The sequence below is a fragment of the Octodon degus genome, unplaced genomic scaffold (assembly GCF_000260255.1).
Source record: "Octodon degus isolate 3935 unplaced genomic scaffold, OctDeg1.0 scaffold00367, whole genome shotgun sequence".
In the NCBI taxonomy this organism is placed as follows: Eukaryota; Metazoa; Chordata; class Mammalia; order Rodentia; family Octodontidae; genus Octodon; species Octodon degus.
In genome coordinates this window covers 835,130-847,023 of record NW_004524943.1, presented here as the reverse complement: position 1 = coordinate 847,023, position 11,894 = coordinate 835,130, and the positions used below count along the sequence as shown (strand labels likewise).

The following is an 11,894-nucleotide window of genomic DNA, read 5'->3' as shown; positions in this document are numbered from 1 at the left end:
AGGATATCATGTCCGCATCTTGTACAGCAATTAACCACTAGGAAGAATGTATGCAATGTGTTAATTATTGAAACTGTCCTACCAATTTGATTTGAAACTATCTCATTGCTATTTGTTTATCAATAAAATTATGGGAAAAAATAAGACATACATAAGATTCTTTTTACCTATTTTGGGGGTATTGTTATCATGAATCAATGTTGGATTTTGTCAAAGATTTTTTCTGTATCCCTTGAAGTGATCATGTGATTTTCGTCTTTGCTTCTGTTTATGTGATGAATTACATTTATTAATTTACATATATTGGACCATCCTTGCATCCCTGAGATGCAGCCTACTTGGTCATAATGTATGATATTTTTGATGATTTGCTGCTTTTTGTGTACCAGTATCATGTTAAAGAGTTTTGCATGTATGTTTATTAAACAGATTGACCCATGAATTTTCTTTTTCATTAGATTGTGGCTTAGTTTAAGGATCAGTATAATGCTAGCTTCTAAAAATTGTTTTGTAAGTATTCCTTTCCCCTCAACTACATTGAAAAGTTTGACAAGAACTGGTATTAAATCTTCTGTCTTCCATATAATTCTTTTAGAATTTGTCTGTGAAAAAAATAAAGAGAAATCTGTAGCCATAAAGACACTTTTTTGAGACAGTGTCTTACTATGTAACTCATTAGCCTCAAAATCACCCATAATCCTCCTACCTCAGCCGGGAATTACAGGCATGCATCACAATGCTCTGCAACAGCAGTAGCTCAGTCCCACAAGTGACAAGTGGCCACCAGTAAGCATCATGGACACTGTCCATGGCCAAAATATGCTAGAAATTTGTGTGACATCCTATCCCCAAACTGTTAGAAGTGCTAGTCATATATTTGCCATTGCAGTATTTATGGTATGTTTTATTCTTAGTCATTCTTAACTATCATGAATTTTTTTTTTATTTCTTAGCTGATATTTTTGTGTATATTAACTGTTATGAATACTCAACATAGAAACCAAACCAGAATCCAAAAGTAAAATTTAAACATGAGCCTTTATTATGGTCCAAGGCCTGGACCGCTTGACCACACTTACATAGGAGAGGACAAAAGGCCCAGGAGCCTTAGAAGTGTAGAGATTTTAAAAGTAGAAATCGCATCCTGTTTGGCAAATAAATTTGTCATTTAACATAGAACAGTACCATTATGGACAGCATGACTATTACTCAGCACACATTTTTCCTGGAAGCATTTCTTTCTGGGAATTCTCAGTCTATTGATGATTTATCAATGGTACACCAAGCCTTTTTGTGGTCTTACAAGAAACAGGTTCACAGAAATTTGAGCAGAGTAATTTTTTACTTTTAGTTTTCAATTAACTAGTCACATTCCCCACTGGTTTTTGTACATGATTCAAACCCTTGATTCATTTAGTTTATCATATCATTGGATGGTGAGGGGGATCCTAGTAACATTCAAAAAGGGATGTTTTTATCTGCCCAAGGGACAATAGTTTTACATCTCCAGCTGTAGCAGTACAATCCCGCGTGTTCAGTGGCATCTCCACAAGTATGATAGCTGTTTGTACTAGGGCACAGATAGAGTGGTGCAAACTCCAGGCAAACTTTTTCACAGAGCCCCATCTCAGTTTATTAATTTTATATTCAAAAAGGTCAACTAGAGAGACATAGAACACAAGGTTTTGAGTAACAATTTCGGCCCCAAATAAGGTCCAAGTCAGCCACAACATAAATGGTGGGAGAGTGTCGAACCTGTTAACCCTAACAAGAACCAGTAGGGACACATCTGGTCAATTTGACCTTGAGGGGTTCAGCAGTTTCTGTAAAGTCTATTTGACTGTGGTTCTGTGTAGGCCTGCTTAATGTGGTAGCAGTGAATCCAGTGGTTTTTGGTCACTTTGACCATTTTTTTTGTCACCTTGACTGGGATGGGAGTACTCAGGAATATGCGTTATGGTCCAGTCCAATGTGGTTCAAGTTGATGGATCTCACTTCTTGAGCCACACATAGGATGCAGTCTCACTTGCCAATGGGGTGTCGGCTTCTCTGGATTATAGGTGGTGATGGCAGAAGAGGGAGTATGCAGCCTGCAGAGTAGACTGCAGGGCTTGTCAGGACTTAACAATGCGTTGATTAGAAATGGATGTCAAGATCTCCTCCCCCAACTTAGGGATTCAAAGGGCATGATCCCTTGTGTCTCAATCTTTTATAGTTTCTCCAATATTGTCACCAAGGGTGGCAGTCTTTTAAATAGTGAGCCCAACCTGATATGGTGTGCCACATTTCACAACAGGACTCCTATCAGAAGCATAAGCACCCAGTTTACACCTGTCTCCTGGCACAGTTTGGACAGGTGGCTCCTCAGGGTGTGGATTTGCCACAATAATTGGCCCAAGCTTTGGGGTGGGTAGGCAGTATCTACTTCCATCTTAGGCCCAAAACACTGGCAAGGATCTGAACTGCTCTACCCATGAAAGCAGGCCCATTATCTGAGCCTACCATAATGGGAAGCCCCTACCAGGGTTGATTAGTTTTGTCAGCAATTTCATCACCTCTCTAGAGGTCTCAGGTCTAGTGGGCTGGGCCTCAACCCATCTTGACAAGGTATGAATTAGCACCTACCAATACTTTTGTTTCAAACTATCATTTTGACCTAGTAAAGTCCACTTTGACATCCTCAAAAGAGATGGTTGCCTGTCATCAGAGACCTGCTTTATACTGTGGGCGAGAAACTAGATTATTGGTAGCACAAGTCACAAAATTGCTGGCCACTAAGGTGTACAAGGTCTAAAACCTGGAGATATAGAAATAATGGCCAAGCAGTTTGGTCAAAGCTGTCTTTTCCAGACGGGTCTTGTCATGTAGTTTCAGAATGATGAAATGAGCCAGTGTTCAGACAAAAAAATTACTCTTCCCCTGACAAGATTTGTCACCCACTTTTTCTGATGCCCCTTCTGGCTTGGCCCACCATAACTCAGTCTCAAAATACTTTGGTGCCTAAAAGAGTGGTCCTAAAATTGCATATGTTTTTGGAAGTGTGTCCCCTACAGCAGCTTGATTTGCTCTCAGGTCAGCAGCCCTACTTCCTCGGCCTTTTTGATGTCCAGGACAATGTATCATTGTCACTTCAGTAGGCCACAATATTTTCTGTAACAAGAAAATCTCCTGGGAGTTTTTGATGTCTTTGCCTCCTGTATTTAGGAGTCCTCTTTATTTTGAGTTGAATTCCATGGAAGCAGTGCTTCTGCCAACACTGTCCTTTCCACAATCCAGTCATTTCTCCTGCCCTCTGTACCCCATCTATTACCATCTTGCTTCCATCTGCAAACAGGACAATGTTGGGGTCTTGGAGTGGTGTGTCCTGCAGGTCAGGTCTTGTAAAATATATAGCCTCATGGTCTTTACACAATCTTGCTTTGGGATTATGAGCACATTGGGAGGAGGATGCAGGATTAATGACCTGTGCAGTCTCAAGTATTAGGTGTGAGTCTTTAAGGAGGGGTGCCTTGTACTGGGCCAGTCTAGTGCCAGAAAGCCACTTTTTACAAGGGCACTACAACAGTGTTTCCATCACATGGGACACGAGCATGCTCAACTTCTGTCCCAGAGTTAACTTGTCAGCCTCTTACTATTACATGAACTACACTGAACTACATATTCTGATACATTCATGTGTGGATTTGTAAATAACTGTAACTCTTGAGAAAGTTTAAAAATCAAAGTTATGTCAGAATGCATTGGTACATACATAACCATTTTAACTCATGAATTGATCTGTTCAACAAAATTTGATTAGAGATTTAGAACTTTTAGAATAAAAAGAGAATCATCGGCTTTGTTCAGTACACTTTTTGCACTGGTTATGAGAAGAACAGTAAATACACGACTGACTAAATAGTGTAATGTACAAATACTACAGATGAATAAATTACTCTAAAAAATCTTCTTCCAAAATTCTATAATTGATGTCTGCATTTATTATCCATGGGTGTTTTTAGAGGGTTTATTTGGGTCATGCTGCTAATTCCAGCTTCATAATGTTTTCATTTTTATGTAAAGGCTAAATGCATATGTTTTGTCATTTTTTTAGTGATATGATAGTTGCTCTGTTTAAAAATAATTATAATCTTAGTGAGTTTGTCAAAATATGATATAAATATCACAAACTTTTGAATGGAGGTATTTATGTGTAATTCTTATTTGATGGCTCATTAATTTCATTATCTTTGTTCTGAAAAGAACAAAGTACTTAGTGATGCGTTTTTATCCTAACTTGTAGTAGTAGTTACTAGGTTTCATGTTGCATATGATGTAGGGTTTTAAATAGTAAAGTTTGAAGGCTAACTTTTATAAAATATGAAGCTCCTTTGCAATGTTCTTATTGGGAAATAATATATACATTAACATAGATTACTATATCATTATTACACTGTTAAGCCAAATAATTGATATATAATAAGAAATATATTTTCAATAAATGTGCTTCTTAAGTCAGTATAAAATTCATTCAGTTTTTAAATTAGAATGTAAAAGGTCATGAGAAAAATGTTTGAACTTATTATTAATATGTTATCTAAACAGAATGCATACATAGCTTTCTACTAACACAACATATGTGATTTAGTCAGTATTTGCACAGTCTAAAGTATAATTCACTAAGTAATGCATCTGCAAATGCTTTGATTGTAGACATTGTACTATGAAAATTATAAAGCTAACAGTAAGTAAAGCTCTCAAAAAGTATGGTAGACTGCAAATTGTTTGGAATTAATTTGTTTTGAGTAAACGGAAATTATTCTGTTAAATGAAGCTTATGAAAAAGGATTACAAAGGGTTAAGACATAATCTCACCAGGATAGTTTAAAACTCACACATTTGTATGAGTCAAGGAGAAGTACTGTCGTTTAAAAATGATCTTATTCTTTTCAGTTGCCTGGGCTTTATACCTCCTGGTGAGACTCCAAGATCTGGTAAAGCATAAACATATTTAGAATCTTATTCATTAGGATACGAGCTGATCCATCAGTGGAATTGACAGGGTCTGAGACAAAGCATTTTGCCTGGCTCATAACCTGTGCGGAGTTTTTCCTGTGGCTATAGAGCAGCGCACCTGACAGATGTGTGAATCATTTAACACAGCAGGAGGTACTCATAAACACTGCAGATTGGCATTCAACATGATGGAGATTATTTTTCTTTTGTCTGCCTGAAGTTGTATAGCCTATAATCAATAACGGATTGAATCATGACTACCTAAAACATAGGCTGTGATACCGCTTACATGCAATATTTCTCTTGCTTATCAAGCTTACAAATTATCCCAGAACTTGAGATACTTTTTGATATGACAGTAACCAATATGTTAATCTCCTTCCTTTTTTCTGACCTAAACTGGTTTAGAAATGAAAAGTATTGAAGTTACTATTTGGTTATTAAAATAATATGATGTCTGTTCACATTCTTGATTTTTCTTTAAGGATATAATGGGCTTTACTAAATCTACATCAATTTTTAAATTCAGCACAGTGGTGACGAAGTACAAGTACAAGAACATCATTTTAAATTCTCAATCAGAATATGTTGGAATTAGAAAAGAAAGGCTGAAATGTATATATACTATCTGTAGTTTTTCAAATTATTCTATATGTGCTAATGGGTGGAGATAGATACTATTAATTTGTGTCATGTTTGTATAGAATGAAGCACAGCAATTTTAAATTTGGCTTTATTAAGAACTCTTTTGAGCTCAAGTTTCTCATTTTGTAAATAGCAATTGGAGCAAATGCTCATTGATGAAGTTTATTTAGGTCCTTTGGGGAGCAGTAATAGGCAAGAGGCACAGTACTTTTAAAATAGCATTTTATTACATTTATAAATGATTGTATAATCAGACACTTCTTGAAGTTTACAACTATAAAAAGAGTTCAGAAATAGGAAAATTAATAATACCTTAAAGGAAAAAATAAATACCACAAGTGAACCATGATGCCCACTGGCACAAAAAATCCTTATTTTAGAAGTTGTTTTTTTTTTTTTATGCATAGATTTGTTAGAAAATTCAACTTTGTTTTTCATAGGTCACAGCTCTCTTTCAGTTTGCTTTAGGGTTCAGTGATCTGCTGGGTACCGCTGCATATGCACATGCACAGACTGTTTCAGTTTAGAAGAGATCTATAAGAGTGTGAGGTTCTGGGTGCAGACCTTGACCCAGACCTTCATCAGCCCACAGCTCAGGAGCAAGCTTGGTGTGGTCACCCACCTGCACCCAGAGAACAATACAGAGGAGCCCGGCCCACTATTGCTTTTACATTATTTTGGCTGTGGCTATGCCACACTGGTTGCTATCGGTGGGATCATTGGCTATGCAAAAGCAGGTTGCATGCTGAGCCTGGCCGCTGGGCTCCTTTTCAGGAGCTTAGCGGGCCTGGGGGCTTACCAGTTGTCTCAGGACTCCAAGAACATTTGAGTTTTCCTAGTTACATCCAGGACCTTGACTGGCATTATGGGAATGAGATTCCACTACTCTGGAAAATTTATGCCTGAAGGTTTAATTGCAGGTGACAGTTTGCTGATGGTTGCTAAAACTGGACTGAGTGTGTTGAGCAGACCACATTCATAGTGCTCAGGTCCAGCTTGAACTCAGGAAGAATTAAAAATCTCCGGACTTCCACTTTTTAAATGTATTGAAGAAATTCAGAACATGTACACACTTTATAGCATTTTACTTGAAACAAGAAACTGAACTTGTGAGGAAAAGCATTAGTCACTAGCATCACACCCTTCAGAGGCGGTTGTACAAGCAGGGAGCTCAACGATGCCCTCGCATGTTGGGTCTTCTGTGGCGAGCCCACCTCTTGCTTCTCTATCAATAGTTAGAGGCTACAAGCAGTAAGATGTTCGCGTCAACACTGGGGCCCCCAAAGCCTCAAGCCCTGTTCAGAACATTATGAAAAACTTCTGGTGTGTTCTTTTGCTCATCTTAGAGCACAGACCTCTTTTGAAGTTATGTTAAATGGAACAATGAAAATAAAATTTATTATAAATAAAAAAAGAAAAGAAAAGAACTATAGCTTAACATTTATATGCCAAGGGAAGGCTGCAGACGTTAATGAGAACATTCTTTAAGACTATGCCCAAAGGCCAAGGTTTTGGGATTCAGGAACACACACATTTCAGAAAGGTAGAAATTAGTCAAATGGTTATAATGTTTCAGTTATCTCTCTTGCTAGTTGCAGTGTAACTGCCTTCCTAACATGCAAATCTCAATGCCTGTGTGTCCAGGCTAAAAATCCTTGACTAACTCAAGTATAGCGCTTGCTATTAAGAAGGAGTACTGTTATTATTCTGTACAGTGGGGCCTGAACCCAGGATGTTCACACAGCTACATTCCCAAATCTTTATTCTATTTTTATTTTTATATAGGGTTTTACAAAGTTGCCAGGCTTGTCGTAAACTTGGATCCTCCTGGTTCAACCCTCCAGAACATTGGGAATACAGGTGTGCTCAACCATGCCTGACAAAGCACTGATTTTTAATAAGTGACATCACATTTACACATATCACAATTTCACATTTTCCTGATTATTTGATGAGTCAATTTCTCTGCTGTCAGAGCCAAAGCCTATAATTATGAGGATTGCATTTGTTTCATCTTCATATCCTTTTTGACCAGCATGTCATGGGCACCCAAGATATGCTTGTTAATATAATACATTGTAGATACCTCTACTTTATGTTATGAATATAATTTTGTAATATTGAATCATAATTGTGAAACATTTTCAGAAAAGATGCACCTGGCACTTTGCTATTTGTTGTATTATTTTGGTAGATCAATACATAACCTCTTCTTTTCCTTTTGGTGATGTCACGGATTTAGATGTAAGTGTATCATCTTGTTTTCTATGGGAAGCAGTAAAGCAGATATAAAGATCAATATAACATATCAGAGATTAAGATTACTGTTCAAATGATACAAAGCAGACATTGTGTTTATTAGTACAGTGCATAATTCCATGGCCAATGCTGTGTAAAATGTTGGCCATGATTATGGTGGTAATTATGCATGCCATATGCTGAAGTACAGAAGACTATTCTGTAGAATAGAATTTCTCTTTCCTGCAGTTTACCTGAGTACTGCTCACTGGTGGTAATTTCTCTATGTCACCAACCCACTTTCTTAAATGGAAGGGATGACCGTGTCCATGTTTGGAGAATCTTTAATTTGGACTTTCAAAAGACAGTACATAATCTCTTGACCAAAGGCTCACAGTCCTCAGTAAGTAGTAAATAACCACGGTGGCTTCAATCTTGAAGTATGTGTTAGTGCTTCCTGTTGCTGGCTGGGCTTCCATGTGGCTCCCAAAATTTAAAGAGTCTGTGGGCACTTCTCTCACCTGGTGTTCTCAGGATAGGCCCCTTCTGCTCTTACCTTTGCCGTCCAAGAATACCGACTTCTTCAAACCTCTCTCCTCAATCCCCATCAGCAGATTCACCTCCAGGTCTCCAACATAGGTGGAATGATTTGGACCTTCCTCTAGCCTCTTTCCAAAGTTGCTACGTTAGCTTTTGAAAACTACTCTTAAAAAGTCTTCAAAAATATTTTGTGAATAAAAGATAAAGGAACCAAGCACTGTGTCCTGATTTTTTCCTAAGGTCATTATAACAACTCTATATCTCTTTAAGAGAATAGTGATGATTTTTATCTACTGGGAGAAAATTAATTGTAAGGAAGTAAAGGTTAATATTCCAACTTATTATTTTGGTATATCAGTACTACGGAATAACAATATAAAACTACAAAATAAAAGACAGTCACATTTTACCAATAGAATACATAGATAATGCATATATCTTGCTGAAGGCTATGGTCAAAATAAGGAGAGGAACTCTTCCTCCAAAACACATAGTACAGTACTTTACCAAAGAAATTTTTCTTCACCTGTTCCAGGATTTTTCACACACTGCTTTCTTTGTTCAGTGCTTAGCTTGGTTGTACACACTGATTTCTAAAATGTGTTGTCATATTGTGTATCTCAGGATTTTCCCAAGAAGATCCATTGAAAAATGAAGGACTATCCTGCAACTCCTACTTAATACATTTTTTATCTACAAAGTAGAAATTGATACAATGTTACATATACCATACATATATACTCCAAATGAACACCGATGAACACTGCCTTTGATATCTTTGAGGGATATTAAGAGAAAAGTAACTCCAAAAAGAGAAGATAGCAGAATCCTCACTTTTGTTTGCGTGTTGGATGTTGAAATGTTTTGTAGTTTACCTAGGCAGAAGGAAGTGGATATATGGGTTACAGTTTACTTCTAAAGAAATTATCTTTCACAAAATGGGCAGAGGCCATGAATGATTTCCTTAACAGAAACTCAAGACTGAAGAGAATAGCATTATTGTAAGTACAAGAAAGACTCAAGAACACTGCAGATCTGACGTAGCACCTAGTGTGAGTAGAATTCCTTTTTCAAATAAACTCAGTACAGACAGTAAGAAGATATTAGCTAAAAATTAAAAGTTTTAAAGAAGCTTGAGCAAGATTTTACACATAACTGTCTTCAAAAATCACAGTTTGGACACTAGAGGAGGAAAATGGCCCAGTGTTGAATGTCAGCTATTCAGCTTCTCCAGTACAGTCTGCCAAAAGTTTGGAAAACAATGGCCTGGAATGAATCTGCAGACAGTGCAAGACACTCAGGAACCAAGGGAACTGACAGGGATAAGAGGAAAATAGGATTTACTGCCACAGAAGAAACAACTCACAGTCGCAGACCACATGGGATCCTCTGAGAAGCTGCATAGCTGACTGGTGGACAGAGACACAGCAAAAGCAGCTTTGCTACTTGCTGAGAAACTGAACCTGACCTGAACTGGGAGATGCCTGAGCAGTTGGAGACAGCAGTGAGAGCTAGAGACACTGCCTCCCATCCTCCCTACGCCATCAGTGTTTGGTTAGCAAACTATAGCATTGCCAGCCACAGAATCACAAGCAGCAGAAGCAGGTGGGAAGGACAGCCTTTTTTTTTTTTTTTTTTTTCAAAGAACTCAGAACTTGGGCTCTAGCAGCAGAAGAGGTCCAGTGTCATTTCACTGCCAAAGTCCTGAAGTGGAAAGAGGGAAGGGCCATCCAGTCATTGGAGATGGTTGAAAGCTGCTGCACAGCAGAATGGGAGGTACTCTGCTAAGAAGTAGGAGCTCTGGCCACCCAGACTTTGATCAGGCAGCTGTCAAAAGCCAGTCTTAGCCCTAGCTCTAAGGGCACACAATAGTCCCCTGCTCTGTGGCAGGTAGCACAAGTAGGCAAAAGGACTTGACAGGTGGTGGACAAGAGCACTCCCGATGTCCGCTGACCAGTGCTTGTGGGAAGAGTCATTGGACTGTCCAAGAACACCTCTACTCCCAACTCAGATCCTATCGCAGACTTGGTGGAGTGACTCAATACAGATTCTAGGTCTGATTATGGAACTAATGTAGAATTGAAGGTGCCAGAGAATTTTTTGCTGTGTTGCTTTTTTTTTTTTTTTTTTTAAGGGGTGTTACTTAGGTTTGCAGTTTTATTGTTTGGTTTGCTTTTTCTGTCCTATCTCTGTCCACAAGAGTCTTTCTTGATTTTATTATATTTACAAGCAAATGAAAACTGTCTCTATTCTTTCTGGTTCATCTTGATACTGTTTTGCTTTCTTTCTAATTTTTCACTCCTGTTCACTTCTACTGGTTCCCAACACTTTCTTTTGTTGTGGGACCAGGGATTAAACTCAGGACCCTGCACTTGCCAGGCAAGCGCTTATTCTGCTAAGCTATCTCCCTGGTCCCTTGGTTCCCAACGTTTGGGTTTACCTTCGCTCTTGCTTCCACTATATTTCTCTTAATTTATTGTTCTGTTTTGTCCCCTGAATTTTCCCTTCCTCAGAGGATAAAGTCACTCTATCAAGGAAGACTCACTGACTACAAGCTCCTGGGTTCTGATGGACATTGTTATATGACTATGTCTTTCTTTTGGATTAAACACACCAAATGAATCGTTATTACAGATTACCAGTTTCTAGGCTGTGCTTCGTGATACTTATATTACTAATTGTGCTACTTCAGGGTGCCATAATTAGTGTAATCAGTTATTCACCTGTGTATGAAAAAGCTTTGATAATCTAGGGTCACAATCACTTCACAGTCAAGTCACAAGGGATTGGGTACTGAGACAGCAACACCTCGTACCTAGTGAAGGGGGAAGACAGGATCACGGAACAGACACATAGACTAACAATCAATTACACTGAGAAAAATCTCGGAGGATTAGACATTCCGTAGGGAAGCCTCAATACTAGTAATAAAACTACCTAAAGTGCCAAAAGCTACCTAAGCTGCATAAAGCTACCTACAGCTACATAAGAAAAGATAAAACAAAAATATAAGCTACCTAAGAATAAACACAACACAGCACAAACAAATTAAAATATAAAAATTACAAAATGACAGCACATAGAAGCAAAACACAGTCACAGATTCTATCCCACACTGGTCAATTCCAGAGAGCAGTGAGATAGAGGAAAACAGAAGAAATCCACATGAAACTTTCAGAATGACAGCAACAGAAGAAGAAGACTTACACATGAAGCTGTAGAGGAAATTAGAGCAGAAATGTTTTCACAGTTAAAAAAGAGCTAAGAACCATAATGAAAGATTTATTTAGCAAATCCAGAGCAGACACAGAAAAGAAAAACAGAGAAGCACAGAAAAACAATGGAAATCATGAATTCCAACTTAGGAAAGAACGGAATCCATGAAACAGATTTAAACAGATACTCAAAAAATTAAAAATTCTGTTGAAAGTTTGCAAAAACAAATAAAAGAAAGTGAAGATAAGAATATCAAACTC

At 37.9% G+C, this 11,894-nt stretch overlaps 1 pseudogene; it reads left to right on the top strand.

The window, feature by feature from the left end:
• The window catches only part of LOC101562208, a 10,609-nt pseudogene extending 3,987 nt beyond the window's left edge, over nt 1-6,622 (top strand).
• Nucleotides 6,623-11,894: the final 5,272 nt, after the last annotated feature.